This window comes from Hylobates moloch, unplaced genomic scaffold (assembly GCF_009828535.3).
Source record: "Hylobates moloch isolate HMO894 unplaced genomic scaffold, HMol_V3 SCAFFOLD_12, whole genome shotgun sequence".
Classification (NCBI taxonomy): domain Eukaryota; kingdom Metazoa; phylum Chordata; class Mammalia; order Primates; family Hylobatidae; genus Hylobates; species Hylobates moloch.
This window is the reverse complement of record NW_026652287.1, coordinates 24,509,703-24,521,515: the sequence shown is the minus strand read 5'-3', so window position 1 is coordinate 24,521,515 and position 11,813 is coordinate 24,509,703. Positions and strand designations below refer to the sequence as shown.

At 47.3% G+C, this 11,813-nt stretch overlaps 1 protein-coding gene across 1 annotated transcript in view; it reads right to left on the bottom strand.

Moving 5' to 3' along the window:
• CMKLR1 (chemerin chemokine-like receptor 1) overlaps nt 1–8,628 on the bottom strand; it is a 190,401-nt gene extending 181,773 nt beyond the window's left edge. Inside the window, exons 1-3 of the mRNA XM_058425985.1 lie at nt 8,592–8,628; nt 2,007–2,191; nt 1,014–1,224 (exon numbers count right to left, since the gene is read on the bottom strand). The gene's annotated coding sequence lies outside the window, so the exon portion shown is untranslated. The remainder of the gene's footprint in view (nt 1–1,013; nt 1,225–2,006; nt 2,192–8,591) is intronic.
• Nucleotides 8,629–11,813: the final 3,185 nt, after the last annotated feature.

Genomic DNA, 11,813 nt, shown 5'->3' with positions numbered 1-11,813 from the left:
GTAACTGCTAATTTGAATGTCTACTATGCACAATGCACTTTTTATAACTCTGTTTCTACCTTATAATAACTTTACAAAATCATCCTAATATATCCCCATTTCATAGATGAGAAAACTGAGGTTCCAAGAAGTCAAGCATCATGCACAAGGTCATTACTTCTTTTATTCTACAAGTATGGACTGTGTCTCTGGGGACTGTGCCAGACACTGGGCATATAGTGAGGAATAAAATAAGCATGTCCTTCCCCTAGTGAGGAACAAAATAAGCAGGAATTTTAAATCCAGGATGCACTATGGGCAAGAACCAGGAAAATAAACAAGTAAATCATTCCTGGCAGGATGAGAGCCGTGAATGTACAAACACAAGGTTGTGGTGAAAGATAATATTGGGGAGCAGAGGATGAACCCAGTCTGTGAGCCTTTATATGTCTTGGTAGAATTTGGATTTTATTCTAAATCAATGGGAAATCATGGTCATGATTTGTGCATGGAAATGACATGATCTGATTTGGGTTTTTGGGGGGTTTATTTGTTTGTTTTGAGATGAAGTCTTGCTCTGTCACCCAGGCTGGAGTGCAGTGGTGTGATCTCAGCTCGCTGCAACCTCCACCTCCCAGGTTCAAGCGATTCTCCTTCCTCAGCCACCTGAGTAGCTGGGATTAATTGCAGAGGTGTGGTACCATGCCCAGCTAATTTTTGTATTTTTAGTAGAGTCAGGGTTTCACTATGTTGGCCAGGCTGGTCTCGAACTCCTGAATTCAAGCAATCTACCCGCCTCGGCTTCCCAAAGTGCTGAGATTACAGGTGTTAGCCATCATGCCTGGCCCTGATTTGTATTTTAAAGGAACTTCCTAGCTTCAGAGAGGGATTATCAGGGCAAGAAGAGACAATGTGGGGGCCAATGAGGTGCTAAGTGGCAGAGCCAGTTTTCCCCACCCCCAGGTCTCTCTGGCCTCACTCTCTTGCCACTCCAGCAGGTCCCCTGAGTGTCCTCCCCATCCCTCCACACTTACCTCATGTGGTTGCCCTAAGCAGGTCGGCATCGCCTGGAATTAATGCTGCCTATGCAGCTGGGAAAGCATCCCTCCAGTGATGATTTGTAGAAGTTGCTGGGTAAATACATATTTAGCAAAACGAGCCACTCCATAGTAGCCTCCGGGATTCCACATTGCAGAGAGATTAAGGGAGGAGGGGGTGGCTCTAGGATTAAATAAGATCTGGGTTCTAAGGCCCAGGTATGCCAGTTAGCGAGAGATAGAGGTGAGAAGCACATGGGCTCCTTAAACTAGAGCTGATAATCATTCTCCCCACTTTTCTTGTTTGAATGTCTTCCATTTTAAGTCCCCCCACCCTATAGTCTACACCAGCTTGTCCTACAGAACTTACTGTGATGACGGAAATATTCTATATCTATACTGTTCATTGTGACAGCCACTAGCCACATGGGGCTACTGAGGACTTAAAATGCAGCTGGTGCAACTGAGACTGAATTTTTCATTTTATTTAATTGTAATTAATTTGAATGTAAATAGCCCCATGTTGCTAGTGGCTACCACACTGGACAGCACAGGTCGGCACACTGGGGACAAAATGCTAAGACACAGTCCCCTGTAATGGATACCTTCACCCAGCTTCTCAGCTCTAAAGAGAAAGGCAGCCAGTGAAAGTAGCAAACCACAAACCCAAAGGTGACCTGACCTTTGCCATATGACCTTTGCCCCTGGCCGCCAGGATTATTGCCAGGTTTACCACCGCTTTGTCCCATCTAAATGATGCTGTTTCCTTTCAAAGATGCATGATTATTTTAATGAGAACATACAACGCTAAATTGCATTTCTCTTTCTTCTCTCCTGACACAATTCTCCTTCTAATAAGACTTTCCCTGGCTAACCCATTTTCGCAGAAGCTATTCTAAAAAGCCATCTTCTGATTGAGCTATGACATACACAAGTCAGGTGAGAGAGCTTGAAGCACAAAGCCAGAGGGATATAGGTCTATTTTCTTACCTCCTTGGGGAAAGCCAGATAGTATAATCAAGCCAAAGACTATTTTCCTAACACCTGCTGTGAGGCCAGCTGACCGGCATTTGCCATGGTCAGTCATAATGGATGATGCTGCCAGCAGAAGGCACCTTGGCAATGGGAAAGGCAGACCCAGGCCCCACTCTTCTCTTGCAGGAACTTCTTTAGCCCTGAAAAATGAAAGTAGAGACCCATTTCTTGAGCAAAGACAAGCGGAATTTATTATCTAATATCAGATTGTATGAGGAGCTTTCAGCCCAACTCGTGATCTGAAAGCTCTTCAAGTGGTGAGTGACAGGGACCCTTAGCATAGATTTTTCTTTCTCTTATTCCTTATATTCATTATCAAGTGATGGCCTCTTTAGCTCCAAAATGTAATTGAATCCATTTCTTTCTCACCACCTCCACCACTACTACCCTTGCCCAAGCACCCAGAGTAACGGCATCAGGCGATTACTCTCAATCTCTCACCCATAGGAATGAAATAACCTCCTCCAAGCTCTCCTTGCTTCCATTCTTGCCCTTAACACCCACCATTCACACACCACCCAGAGTAACTGCACCAGGTAGGATAGGCCACATTATGCTGCAATAATAATCCCCAAAAGTCAGTGACTTATGACAACCAGGGTTTACTTCTTGTTTATGCTCCATTCAGCTGGGACATCTGCTCCAAGTCCCTGCTTGCAAGATTCAGCCACCACCTGCAACATTAGTGGTTGCCATGGCCCATGACAGAGGGAAAGAGTTCTGGAGCATCTTGCATCAGCAATGCAACGCTCTAGCCCGGAGGTGACATCTATTATTTCCACTCGCAACTCGCTGGCTAGGACTAGTCACATGACCCTGCCCTATAATAAGAAGGCAGTAAGTGCAACCCTCTCCCATCCCCTGAATACGGAGAGAATGTTGAACTGGAGGGGATCTAAGAGATCATCAAGTTCAACGTGCTTGTTCCAGAAGCAAGGAAACTGAGGCCCAGAGAGGAGAGGGATTTATCCGCAGTCACACAGCAGGGTAAAACAAAAAAGCTTCTCTGCTCCAAATTTATGTGCAGTCACAGAGCAGGGAAAAACACAGAGCTTCACTCCAAATCCAAGTATTCTTTCATCCATCCATTAAATAGTTATAAAGGACCTACTATGTGCCAAGCATGGCTGGGAAGACAGAAATGAACAAGACCCACCCGGCCCCTGCTCCTCAAGCTCACAGCCTGGCCAGAGAAGTGGATAACTAAACAGGCAATTACAGCCCCCTGTGAAACATGCCGGGTGTGCATGGTGTGGTAACACCACACAGAACTCTGAGTGGCTCTCCAGTGAATTCTGTTTTTTGGTCTTTGTTTTTTTGAGGCAGAGTTTTGCTCTTGTTGCCCAGGCTGGAGTGCCTGGGCAATGGCATCTTGGCTCACTGCAACCTCTGCTTCCTGGGTTCAAGTGATTCTCCTGCCTCAGGCTCCCAAGTAGCTGGGATTACATGTGTCTGCCACCACGCCTGGCTTTTTTTTTTTTTTTTTTTTTTTTTTTTGTCTATTTAGCAGAGATGGGGTTTCACTATGCTGGGCAGGCTGGTCTTGAGCTCCTGACCTTAGGTGATCCGCCTGCCTCGGCCTCCCAAAGTGCTGGGTTTACAGGTGTGAACCACCATACCCAGCTGAATTGTTTGTTATAATAAGGTTATTGTTTTTGCCAACAGGGCAGGGCTGAGCTCAGAGCAGGGCTGAGCCAGGTTTCCCTTGTTTATAAAAATGAAGGAATGATGTCTTGTGCACCCTAGCATCACGGGACAGATTTCTACTAATTTCCTGACTATGGATGAGTCCACTCTCCCCTTGGGGGTAGGTGTTGGGGTGTAGAGGCAGCCACGTTGCATCCACCAGCATCCTTTGGTTGCAGGCAATGGATTGGCAGGAAATGTAATAGGTGCTCAGTAAGTACTTACTGGATGAATAAAAAAAGAATGGCAGCCTGGCACAGTGGCTCACGCCTGTAATCCCAGCACTTTGGGAGGCCGAGGCAGGCGGATCACTTGGGGTCAGGAGTTCGAGACCAGCCTGGCCAACATGACAAAACCCCATCTCTATGAAAAATACAAAAATTAGCTGGGTGTGGTAGCACATGCTTGTAATCCCAACCACTAGGGAGGCTGAGGCAGGTGAATTGCTTGAACCCAGGGGGGCAGAGGTTGCAGTGAGCCGAGATCATGCCACTGCACTCCAGCCTGGGCGACAGAGCAAGACTCCATCAAAAAACAAAACAAACAAACAAACAAATACAGAATGGAAGGAAAAGCTGAAACACCAGGCTCCAGAAAGGCAGGGGCAGGGAAGCTCAGGGAGGTGGAGGAAGAGAAAGGTGTATTAAGTGGCAGGAACCAATGGAATACATATGGGATGTTTGCCTTGGCATTAATGAACTCCAACCATTTGAGGTCTTTGTGCTCACGATCCAAATTCCTGGGAGATAGCCCCTGATTGGTCCAGCCCAGAGCCAATGCCCTGGTTTGCAGCAGATGCAAACTGCTCTCTGAGACTCCCACAACCAGCCCCCTGCACATGGGGGCAGTCCCCACTTCCAGCTTCCACCATCTGTGCTTCCTTGCCTGAGGGTGCTCTTGCCCACATCCTCAACAGAAAGAATTCTAAGGAAGCAGCATCTCCAGGAGCAGCCTTCAATCAATAACTCAGAGGACGGTACATGGTATATGAATACTCCACTCCCCATCTCAAATAGGAGAACCCTGAGGGGCATATTCTATACTGTCACCCTGAGCTCCTCAGTGGGATTAAATTACACTTGCCCACAGTGGTAATGGGCTTGATGATGCACATTTTATCAGCTTCCTGCCCTTCCCTGTGTCACTTCTCTCCCCAACCCTGGTATCTGATATTGCCTCCCAAATAAACAACTTGCACTCAAGTCGTTGTTTTAGGATCTGCTTCCTAGGAGAGAGGTGGTAGGAGACCCAAACTAAGACACGATCCCTCTGATGCCACCTGTACTGGGGGGAGGAGAAGTGTCCTATGATAAAGCAGAGATTCTGATACCAAAATAATAGAAATCCTGGGTGTGCAGAACGACAAAGAGTCACATAAATACTTGTCACACAGGGTCACTGTGGGGATAAAGTAGCGTCTACTGCAGAGTGAGCCCTAATAGTTCACTCTGCCTCTCTGTTCCCCAAAGCATGTGTGAGGATGGCAGGTGAGTCCTGGTTTCTAAAAGAAAATGCTGGAGTCCATCAGCATCCCCCTGCCCCCCAACAAGCTTCCCCCAGAACCCCTGCACGCAGCAGCCTGACACGGCCCATCTTTGACTTCTTCTCCTCCGGGGCCAGGCTGTGACAAAGGTCAGGAGGCTGTGAAATTTCTCAGGGGAACAAATTTCCATTTCTGTCAACTGCATTTAGGCAGCTCCGTCCACAGAAAATAAAAACAAAGGGTCACACTCCTTCCCCAATTTGGCATGCTGTCCATTTTCACGGGGAGTCCACACCAGGAATGGCAAGATAGTGAGTCCTCAGCACTGGTTAATCTAATATTTTACTTTACAGTTATTAGAATTATGAAAAGGCAGCATTTGTTGGATAGGCTGCCCTGATGTCTTTAAGTGACAGGGTCTGGCTCCGCTACTCAGGCTGGAGTGCAGTGGTGCAATCACAGCTCACTGCAGCCTCGAACTCCTAAGCCAACCTCCCACCTTGGCCTCCCCAGTAAATGACATGACAGGCACACACCACCATGCCCAGTTAATTTTTAAATCCTTTATAGAGATAGGTCTTGACATGTTGCCCAGTCTGGTCTTGAACTCCTGGCCTCAAGCAATCCTCCTGCCTCAGCCTCCCAAAATGCTGGGATTACAGGCATGAGCCACCACATCAGGCCAGATATTTTATTCTTGAAAGGAAGATTTCACACTAGTAGCAGTCACCTCACAAAAAAGATAATTTTTTTTTCTGGCCTGGCAAATGCCTATTTCACCTCCTTATGGACAACTGTCCTAGCCAGAAAGAAAGAGATTTGAAACGTAGATTTTTTTTTTTTCTAAGCATCCTGAACAGAAGCCAGAGACCTGGACTTCTCTCTGCTCTGGTCACAAGGAGAGGAGAGCAGGGATGGAAGCCACATTGAGAGGCCTGGGGTACCTGTGTGGTTGCCAATCCCAGTTAGGCCAATTATTATCTGTGTGTAACTTCAATGGTCCTCAGTTTCCCCACTTGTAAAATGAGGATACAAATAAAGTTGTCTGAGGATTGAATGAGAGAGTGAAGGCAAAGTGCCTCACACGCGGTAGGCATTCATTATGATGCAGAGTTTTCACATGTGGGGACTATTTTGGCTTCTGACATTAGCGTATTCCTTGTTTCTCTACAAGCCAACCAACACCCTTGCTTCAGGGCCACCTCCCCTGGGAAGCCCTCATTGACTTGATTTCCTCAGCCTGCAATCATCTTGGTCACCTGTGAATCTCTGCACACTACTTAAGGCTCAACTATAAACTCTAGATAAGTCTCTAGACTAGGCTTGATATAGGAGTTAAAAAGAAATTACTTAGGCAGATAGTGAGGGTACAGAAGTCCTTGGTAATGTTTTCCTTTTAATGAAAAGCAGCCCCAAATCATTTTCTTTTCTAACAAAGAGCAGCCTGTAAAATCGAGTGGCAGACATACATGCCAGCCGTTGTGCCAATCATGTTCAAGATGGCGGCTCCATCTCCCCTTCTCTTTGTCAGCCACGTGTACAGTAAGGAGCAGACAAGATGGCACCAGACAAGATGGCGCCAGCCAAGGGGCTGGTCCATTTGCATAATAAGATAGAGTGGGGTGGGCAGCCTTCCCCAAATGCTATGTAAACGTCACACCTAATCCAGCCAATCTGTGGTCCCTGCCTAAATCAGACACCACCTCCACAAGCCTGCCTATAAAATCTGGCAAACTCCACTACTGGCAGGTCTTTCCTTTTGGAAGCCCCTCCCTCTCACTAGAGAGCTGTTCTCCTTTCTCTTTCTTTTGCCTACTAAACCTCTGCTCCTAAACTCCTCATGTGTGTCCGTGCACACACGGACATGTGTGCAAGTCCATGTCCTAAATGTTCTTGGTGCAAGACAACGAACATCCCGAGTGTTTACCCCAGACAACGAAGTCGCTTCAGTCTCACCTCCCCAGCTAGACCAGAAGTGTCTCTGGAGCAGGGCTGTGATTATGCTGGAGGCTCTAGGCAAGAATCTGTGTGCCACTTTCAGCTTCTGGTGGCTCTGAGTCCTGTGGCTTGTGACTGCATCACTGTAAACTCTGTCTCCATCTTCACATGGCCTTCTCTCCTATCTCTTATAAGGACATTTATTTTTTAGGGCCCACCTCAGTAATCCAGGGTGATCTCATTTCAAGATCCTTAATTTAATTACACATAGAAAGGCTCTTTTTTCTATAAGGTTGTTTTTACAAGTCCTGGGAGTTAGGACATGGACATACCTTTTTTCTCAGAGGGAAACAACATTCAACCCCTATGGCTTCTCATAGTATCTTAAACCTTTCCATCACTCCTCTAACCCCAGCTGGCAATTTTATATTTATTTGTGAAACTATTTGGCAATGCCTATATCCTTAGGAAGCTGCAGATAACAAGAGGACAAATTCCACATCTGTACTGCCCACCACTCTACCCCCAGCACACAGTAGGTGCCTAGAACGTGTTTGTGGAACAAACGGACAGCTGAGCCCGGAGCTTCTGGAGAATGCTTCTTGTCAAGGACACCACGCAGGCAGCCACAAGCAAGGCCTTCAGCGGGCGATGTGCTCAAGACTTTACGGCCTCATAAATCCCATGGCTGGTGGCATGATTAGAACTGAGTAAAAATGCAAGCAATTTAATTTCCCAGTGCACAGCCTGCAGAGCCTTATAAACTCACCCCCTAAACCAATAGCCATAAACGTTTGATAAAACACCATGTGGCTTCCTGTTTCCCAGAAATAGTTCCTGGGCCCAAGGAAGAAGTGACCTCCAGCCCCCACTTGAGGTTACTTGAGCACTGTAATTAATGTTTGATAGAGGGCTTCCTAATGGCCTGAGCTCTTGGTGGCCATATCAATAATGATGACATTCACGCAGCCAACCTGCTGATGAGTCCAGTCCAGGGAGGAAAAGAAAGAGGAAAATCTTAGAAGCAGGCTTCAAACACATTACAGGGTAAAGTTATGTGGCAGTGGATTTGTGCGATGCTCTGAATTTTTCATCCCATATCCATATCTTTGATCTCACTTGATCTGTGCATTGGGTCTGAGGGAAGAACAAAGCAGGAACTGCTAACTCTATTAAAGGGAAGAGGAAAAGTATAATAGCATCTGCCACAAAAGTAGACAAGAAAGGGACCTTTCCCAAGTCATGCAGCTCATAAAAGCCTCGGGACCTGCACCGGGCTCTTGGGACCTCTGACTCTTCTCACACCATTAGTGGTAGTAGTGGGAAAGATAATACCATGGCAACCCTGCCTACACAGCAGCAGGAAGGAGGGAGGCCAACTTCCAAGAAGACCTTCCTGACCATGAACATTCTATGACACTCAATCATCTTACCTGGCAAGCTCACAGATTGCAAAATCCTCCTCTTCTGCAAGGTTTAGGAGAAGAGAACTCGTTTTAGGATTAACTGCAATCCTGGCCAGATGGAAGAGTCACCTGGAACTCCTTGATCCATGGTATGATCCATGGTAGAGACCAGCACTTCTCAAATTTCAACGTGCACACAATCAGCTGGGGACCTTTTTCACGTGAAGTTTCCATTTCAGTAGGTCTGGGGCAGGGCCTGAAATTCTGCCTTTCTAGCCAGCTCCCAGGTGATGCTGATGCTGCTGGTCTCTAGACCACATATGAGTGATAAGTGGTGAACAATCTACTAGGATGCTACAGGCTTGGTAGCGTCATGGTTGGGTAAAAGTCCTTCTTGTGTAGCATTGGGTTTGAGCCACTCAGAGAAGCACTGTTGATACAGAAGTTGATACACTATTGATACGGTGCCCTCCTCCTCAGATGTTTCATACTCAGGGACTTTGGGCAAATGGCCCCCATCTTCTCAAGCCTCAGTTTTCTCATCTGTAAAATGCAGAGTTGGACAGAAGATGCATAAGATCTGAGCTTTTGTCTGGCCCTAACATCCCAGGACTCTAGAAATGAAAACCATGGAGAGCCCCTGAGCTACTTCATAAGATCCATCCATAAGATCCCAGCCTGGCCCTGGAGGCGAACGTCCGTTCTTCATGTCTGCTCAGCGCCCACTCTCCATTCCTCTGGCTTCAGGGCCCCATTTCCTGTGCAGCACCTCTACCTCTCTTACTTGGTGATGTTTGGATGGGGCTAATCCTCCTCTCAACTCCAAGGTGAGCACATGTCCCAGGCATAGTCAATCAGAGTGGTTCAGGGGTGAGCATGTGACTCAAGCTAAGTCAATGAAATTCAGCCATGAGACTTTTGCTAGAACATCTGCAGAGAAAGCGCTCCCTTTCTGCCAGTGTTGCTAAGCTGGTAGGATAAAGATCTGATACAACTGGTGGTCATCTTCACCATCATGTGGGGAGAGGCTGCCTGAGAGCACAGGTCAACCTAGAGGAAAGCAGAGATCAGAGATAGAGACTGAGTCACAATGCCATCTGATGGACACCTGGATTCAGCCATGCCTGAAGCCAGAACTCTAGATTTTTTTCAGCCCCTTGAGCCAGAAAATTATCTTACTTCAGCCAATTTGAGCTGAGTTTCTAGGGCTCTCACTCAAAAGAATTCTAATTCACACACTCTGGATTCTGTCCCTAAAACGAAGACAGGAAATTAGAGGAAAATCGTTTATCAGACACACAAGGACATTATTGGCTTCAATAAATTCCAGAATGTCAGGGCTGGCAGAGGCACCTCATTGTACAGAGGAAGAAACGGGGGCCAAGAGAGTGACCTTTCCATGAATACCCAATATAGGGGCCAAACCAGGACTTATAACCCACGTCAGATTTCTTTTCCTTACATGCAGACAACAAACATATCCAGGTAGATGACCTGACTTAAGGGAAAACAGTACTCCCCAAACACATACCAGACCAAAATGACACCCCACTTCTCATCACACTACCTGAAATGCCACCATTAAAGACCTATCCCACACTGTCTGCTGCCTCCAAGATGCATCTAACAAATGTAGAAACCCAGGGAGGGAATTTACTGTTTAAGCTTATTTATAGACTTATACAGTAAGAGTTGTGGTGAATTATCATTGGGTAACTTTACAGATGGGGAAACTGAGGCTAGGAAAGGAAATGTGACTTGTCTTCCCACTTTCATGGAGAGATCTCTCTACAGTGGTTTGAAAGCAAAGCTGCCATGCTGCTATGGTCTCAAGGGTTATGTTCCCCCAAAATTCATATGTTGAAATTCTCACCCATAAGGTGATGACATTAGGAGGTAGGCCATTTGGGAGGTGAGTAGGTCATGGAAGAGGAGCCCTCATGAATGGGGTTATGTGCCCTTATAAAAGAGCACTGAGGCTGGATGCAGTGGCTCACGCCTGTAATCCCAGCACTTTGGGAGGCTGAGGTGGGCAGATCACTCGAGGTCAGGAGTTTCAGATCGGGCTGGCCAGCACGGTGAAACCCTGTCTCTACTAAAAATATAAAGATTAGCTGGGCATGGTGGTGGGTACCTGTAATCCCAGCTACTCAGAAGGCTGAGGCAGGAAAATTGCTTGAACCCAGGAGGTGGAGGTTGCAGTGAGCTGGGATTGCACCACTGTACTCCAGGCTGCGTGACAGAGGGAGACTCCATCTCAAATAAATAAATAAATAAGCAAGCACTGAGCGATCCCTCGCCTCTTCCTCCATGTGAGGACACAGCTAGAAGGCACCATCATCTATGAACCCTCACCAGAAAACAACTCTGCCCACGCCCTAATCGTGGACTTTTCAGCCCATAGAACTGTGAGAAATAACTTTCTGTTGTTTATAAGCCACCTAGTTTGTGGTATTTTTTTTCTAGCATCCTGGCTAAGACATGTGTCTCTGGGAAGGATGCCCAAGAAGAAGAGGGAGGTGGGAAGAGCCCAGGGTCAAAGGATGCTGACTTCCCTTTTTTTTTTTTTTTTGGAGATGGAGTTTCACTCTTGTTGCTCAGGCTGGAATGCAATGGTGTGATCTCGGCTCACCGCAACCTCCGCCTCCCAGGTTCAAGTGAGTCTCCTGCCTCAGCCTCCCAAGTAGCTGGGATTAGAGGCATGCGCCACCATGCCCGGCTAATTTTATATTTTTTAGTAGAGACGGTGTTTCTCCATGTTGGTCAGGCTGGTCTCGAACTCCCGACCTCAAGTTATCCACCCGCCTGGGCCTCCCAAAGTGCTGGGATTACAGGCGTGAGCCACCGCGCCCAGCTAGGATGCTGACTTCTGTAATCTACCTGACCGATGGGCCAGCTGGGAGCACACGGATCTCTAATCTGACTGGGACACAGGCTCTAGACCACACTCAGCTTCCTTTAAGAGTCTAGAGAACTAGGGCCGGGTGCAGTGGCTCACACCTGTAATCTCAGCACTTTGGGAGGCCGAGGCGGGCGGATCACGAGGTCAGGAGATTGAGACCACTGTGAAACCCCGTCTCTACTAAAAATACAAAAAAATTAGCCAGGCGTGTGGTGGGCGCCTGTAGTCCCAGCTACTTGGGCGGCTGAGGCAGGAGAATGGCGTGAACCTGGGAGGCGGAGCTTGCAGTGAGCTGAGATTGTGCCACTGCACTCCAGCCTGGGTGACAGAGCGAGAGACTCCGTCTC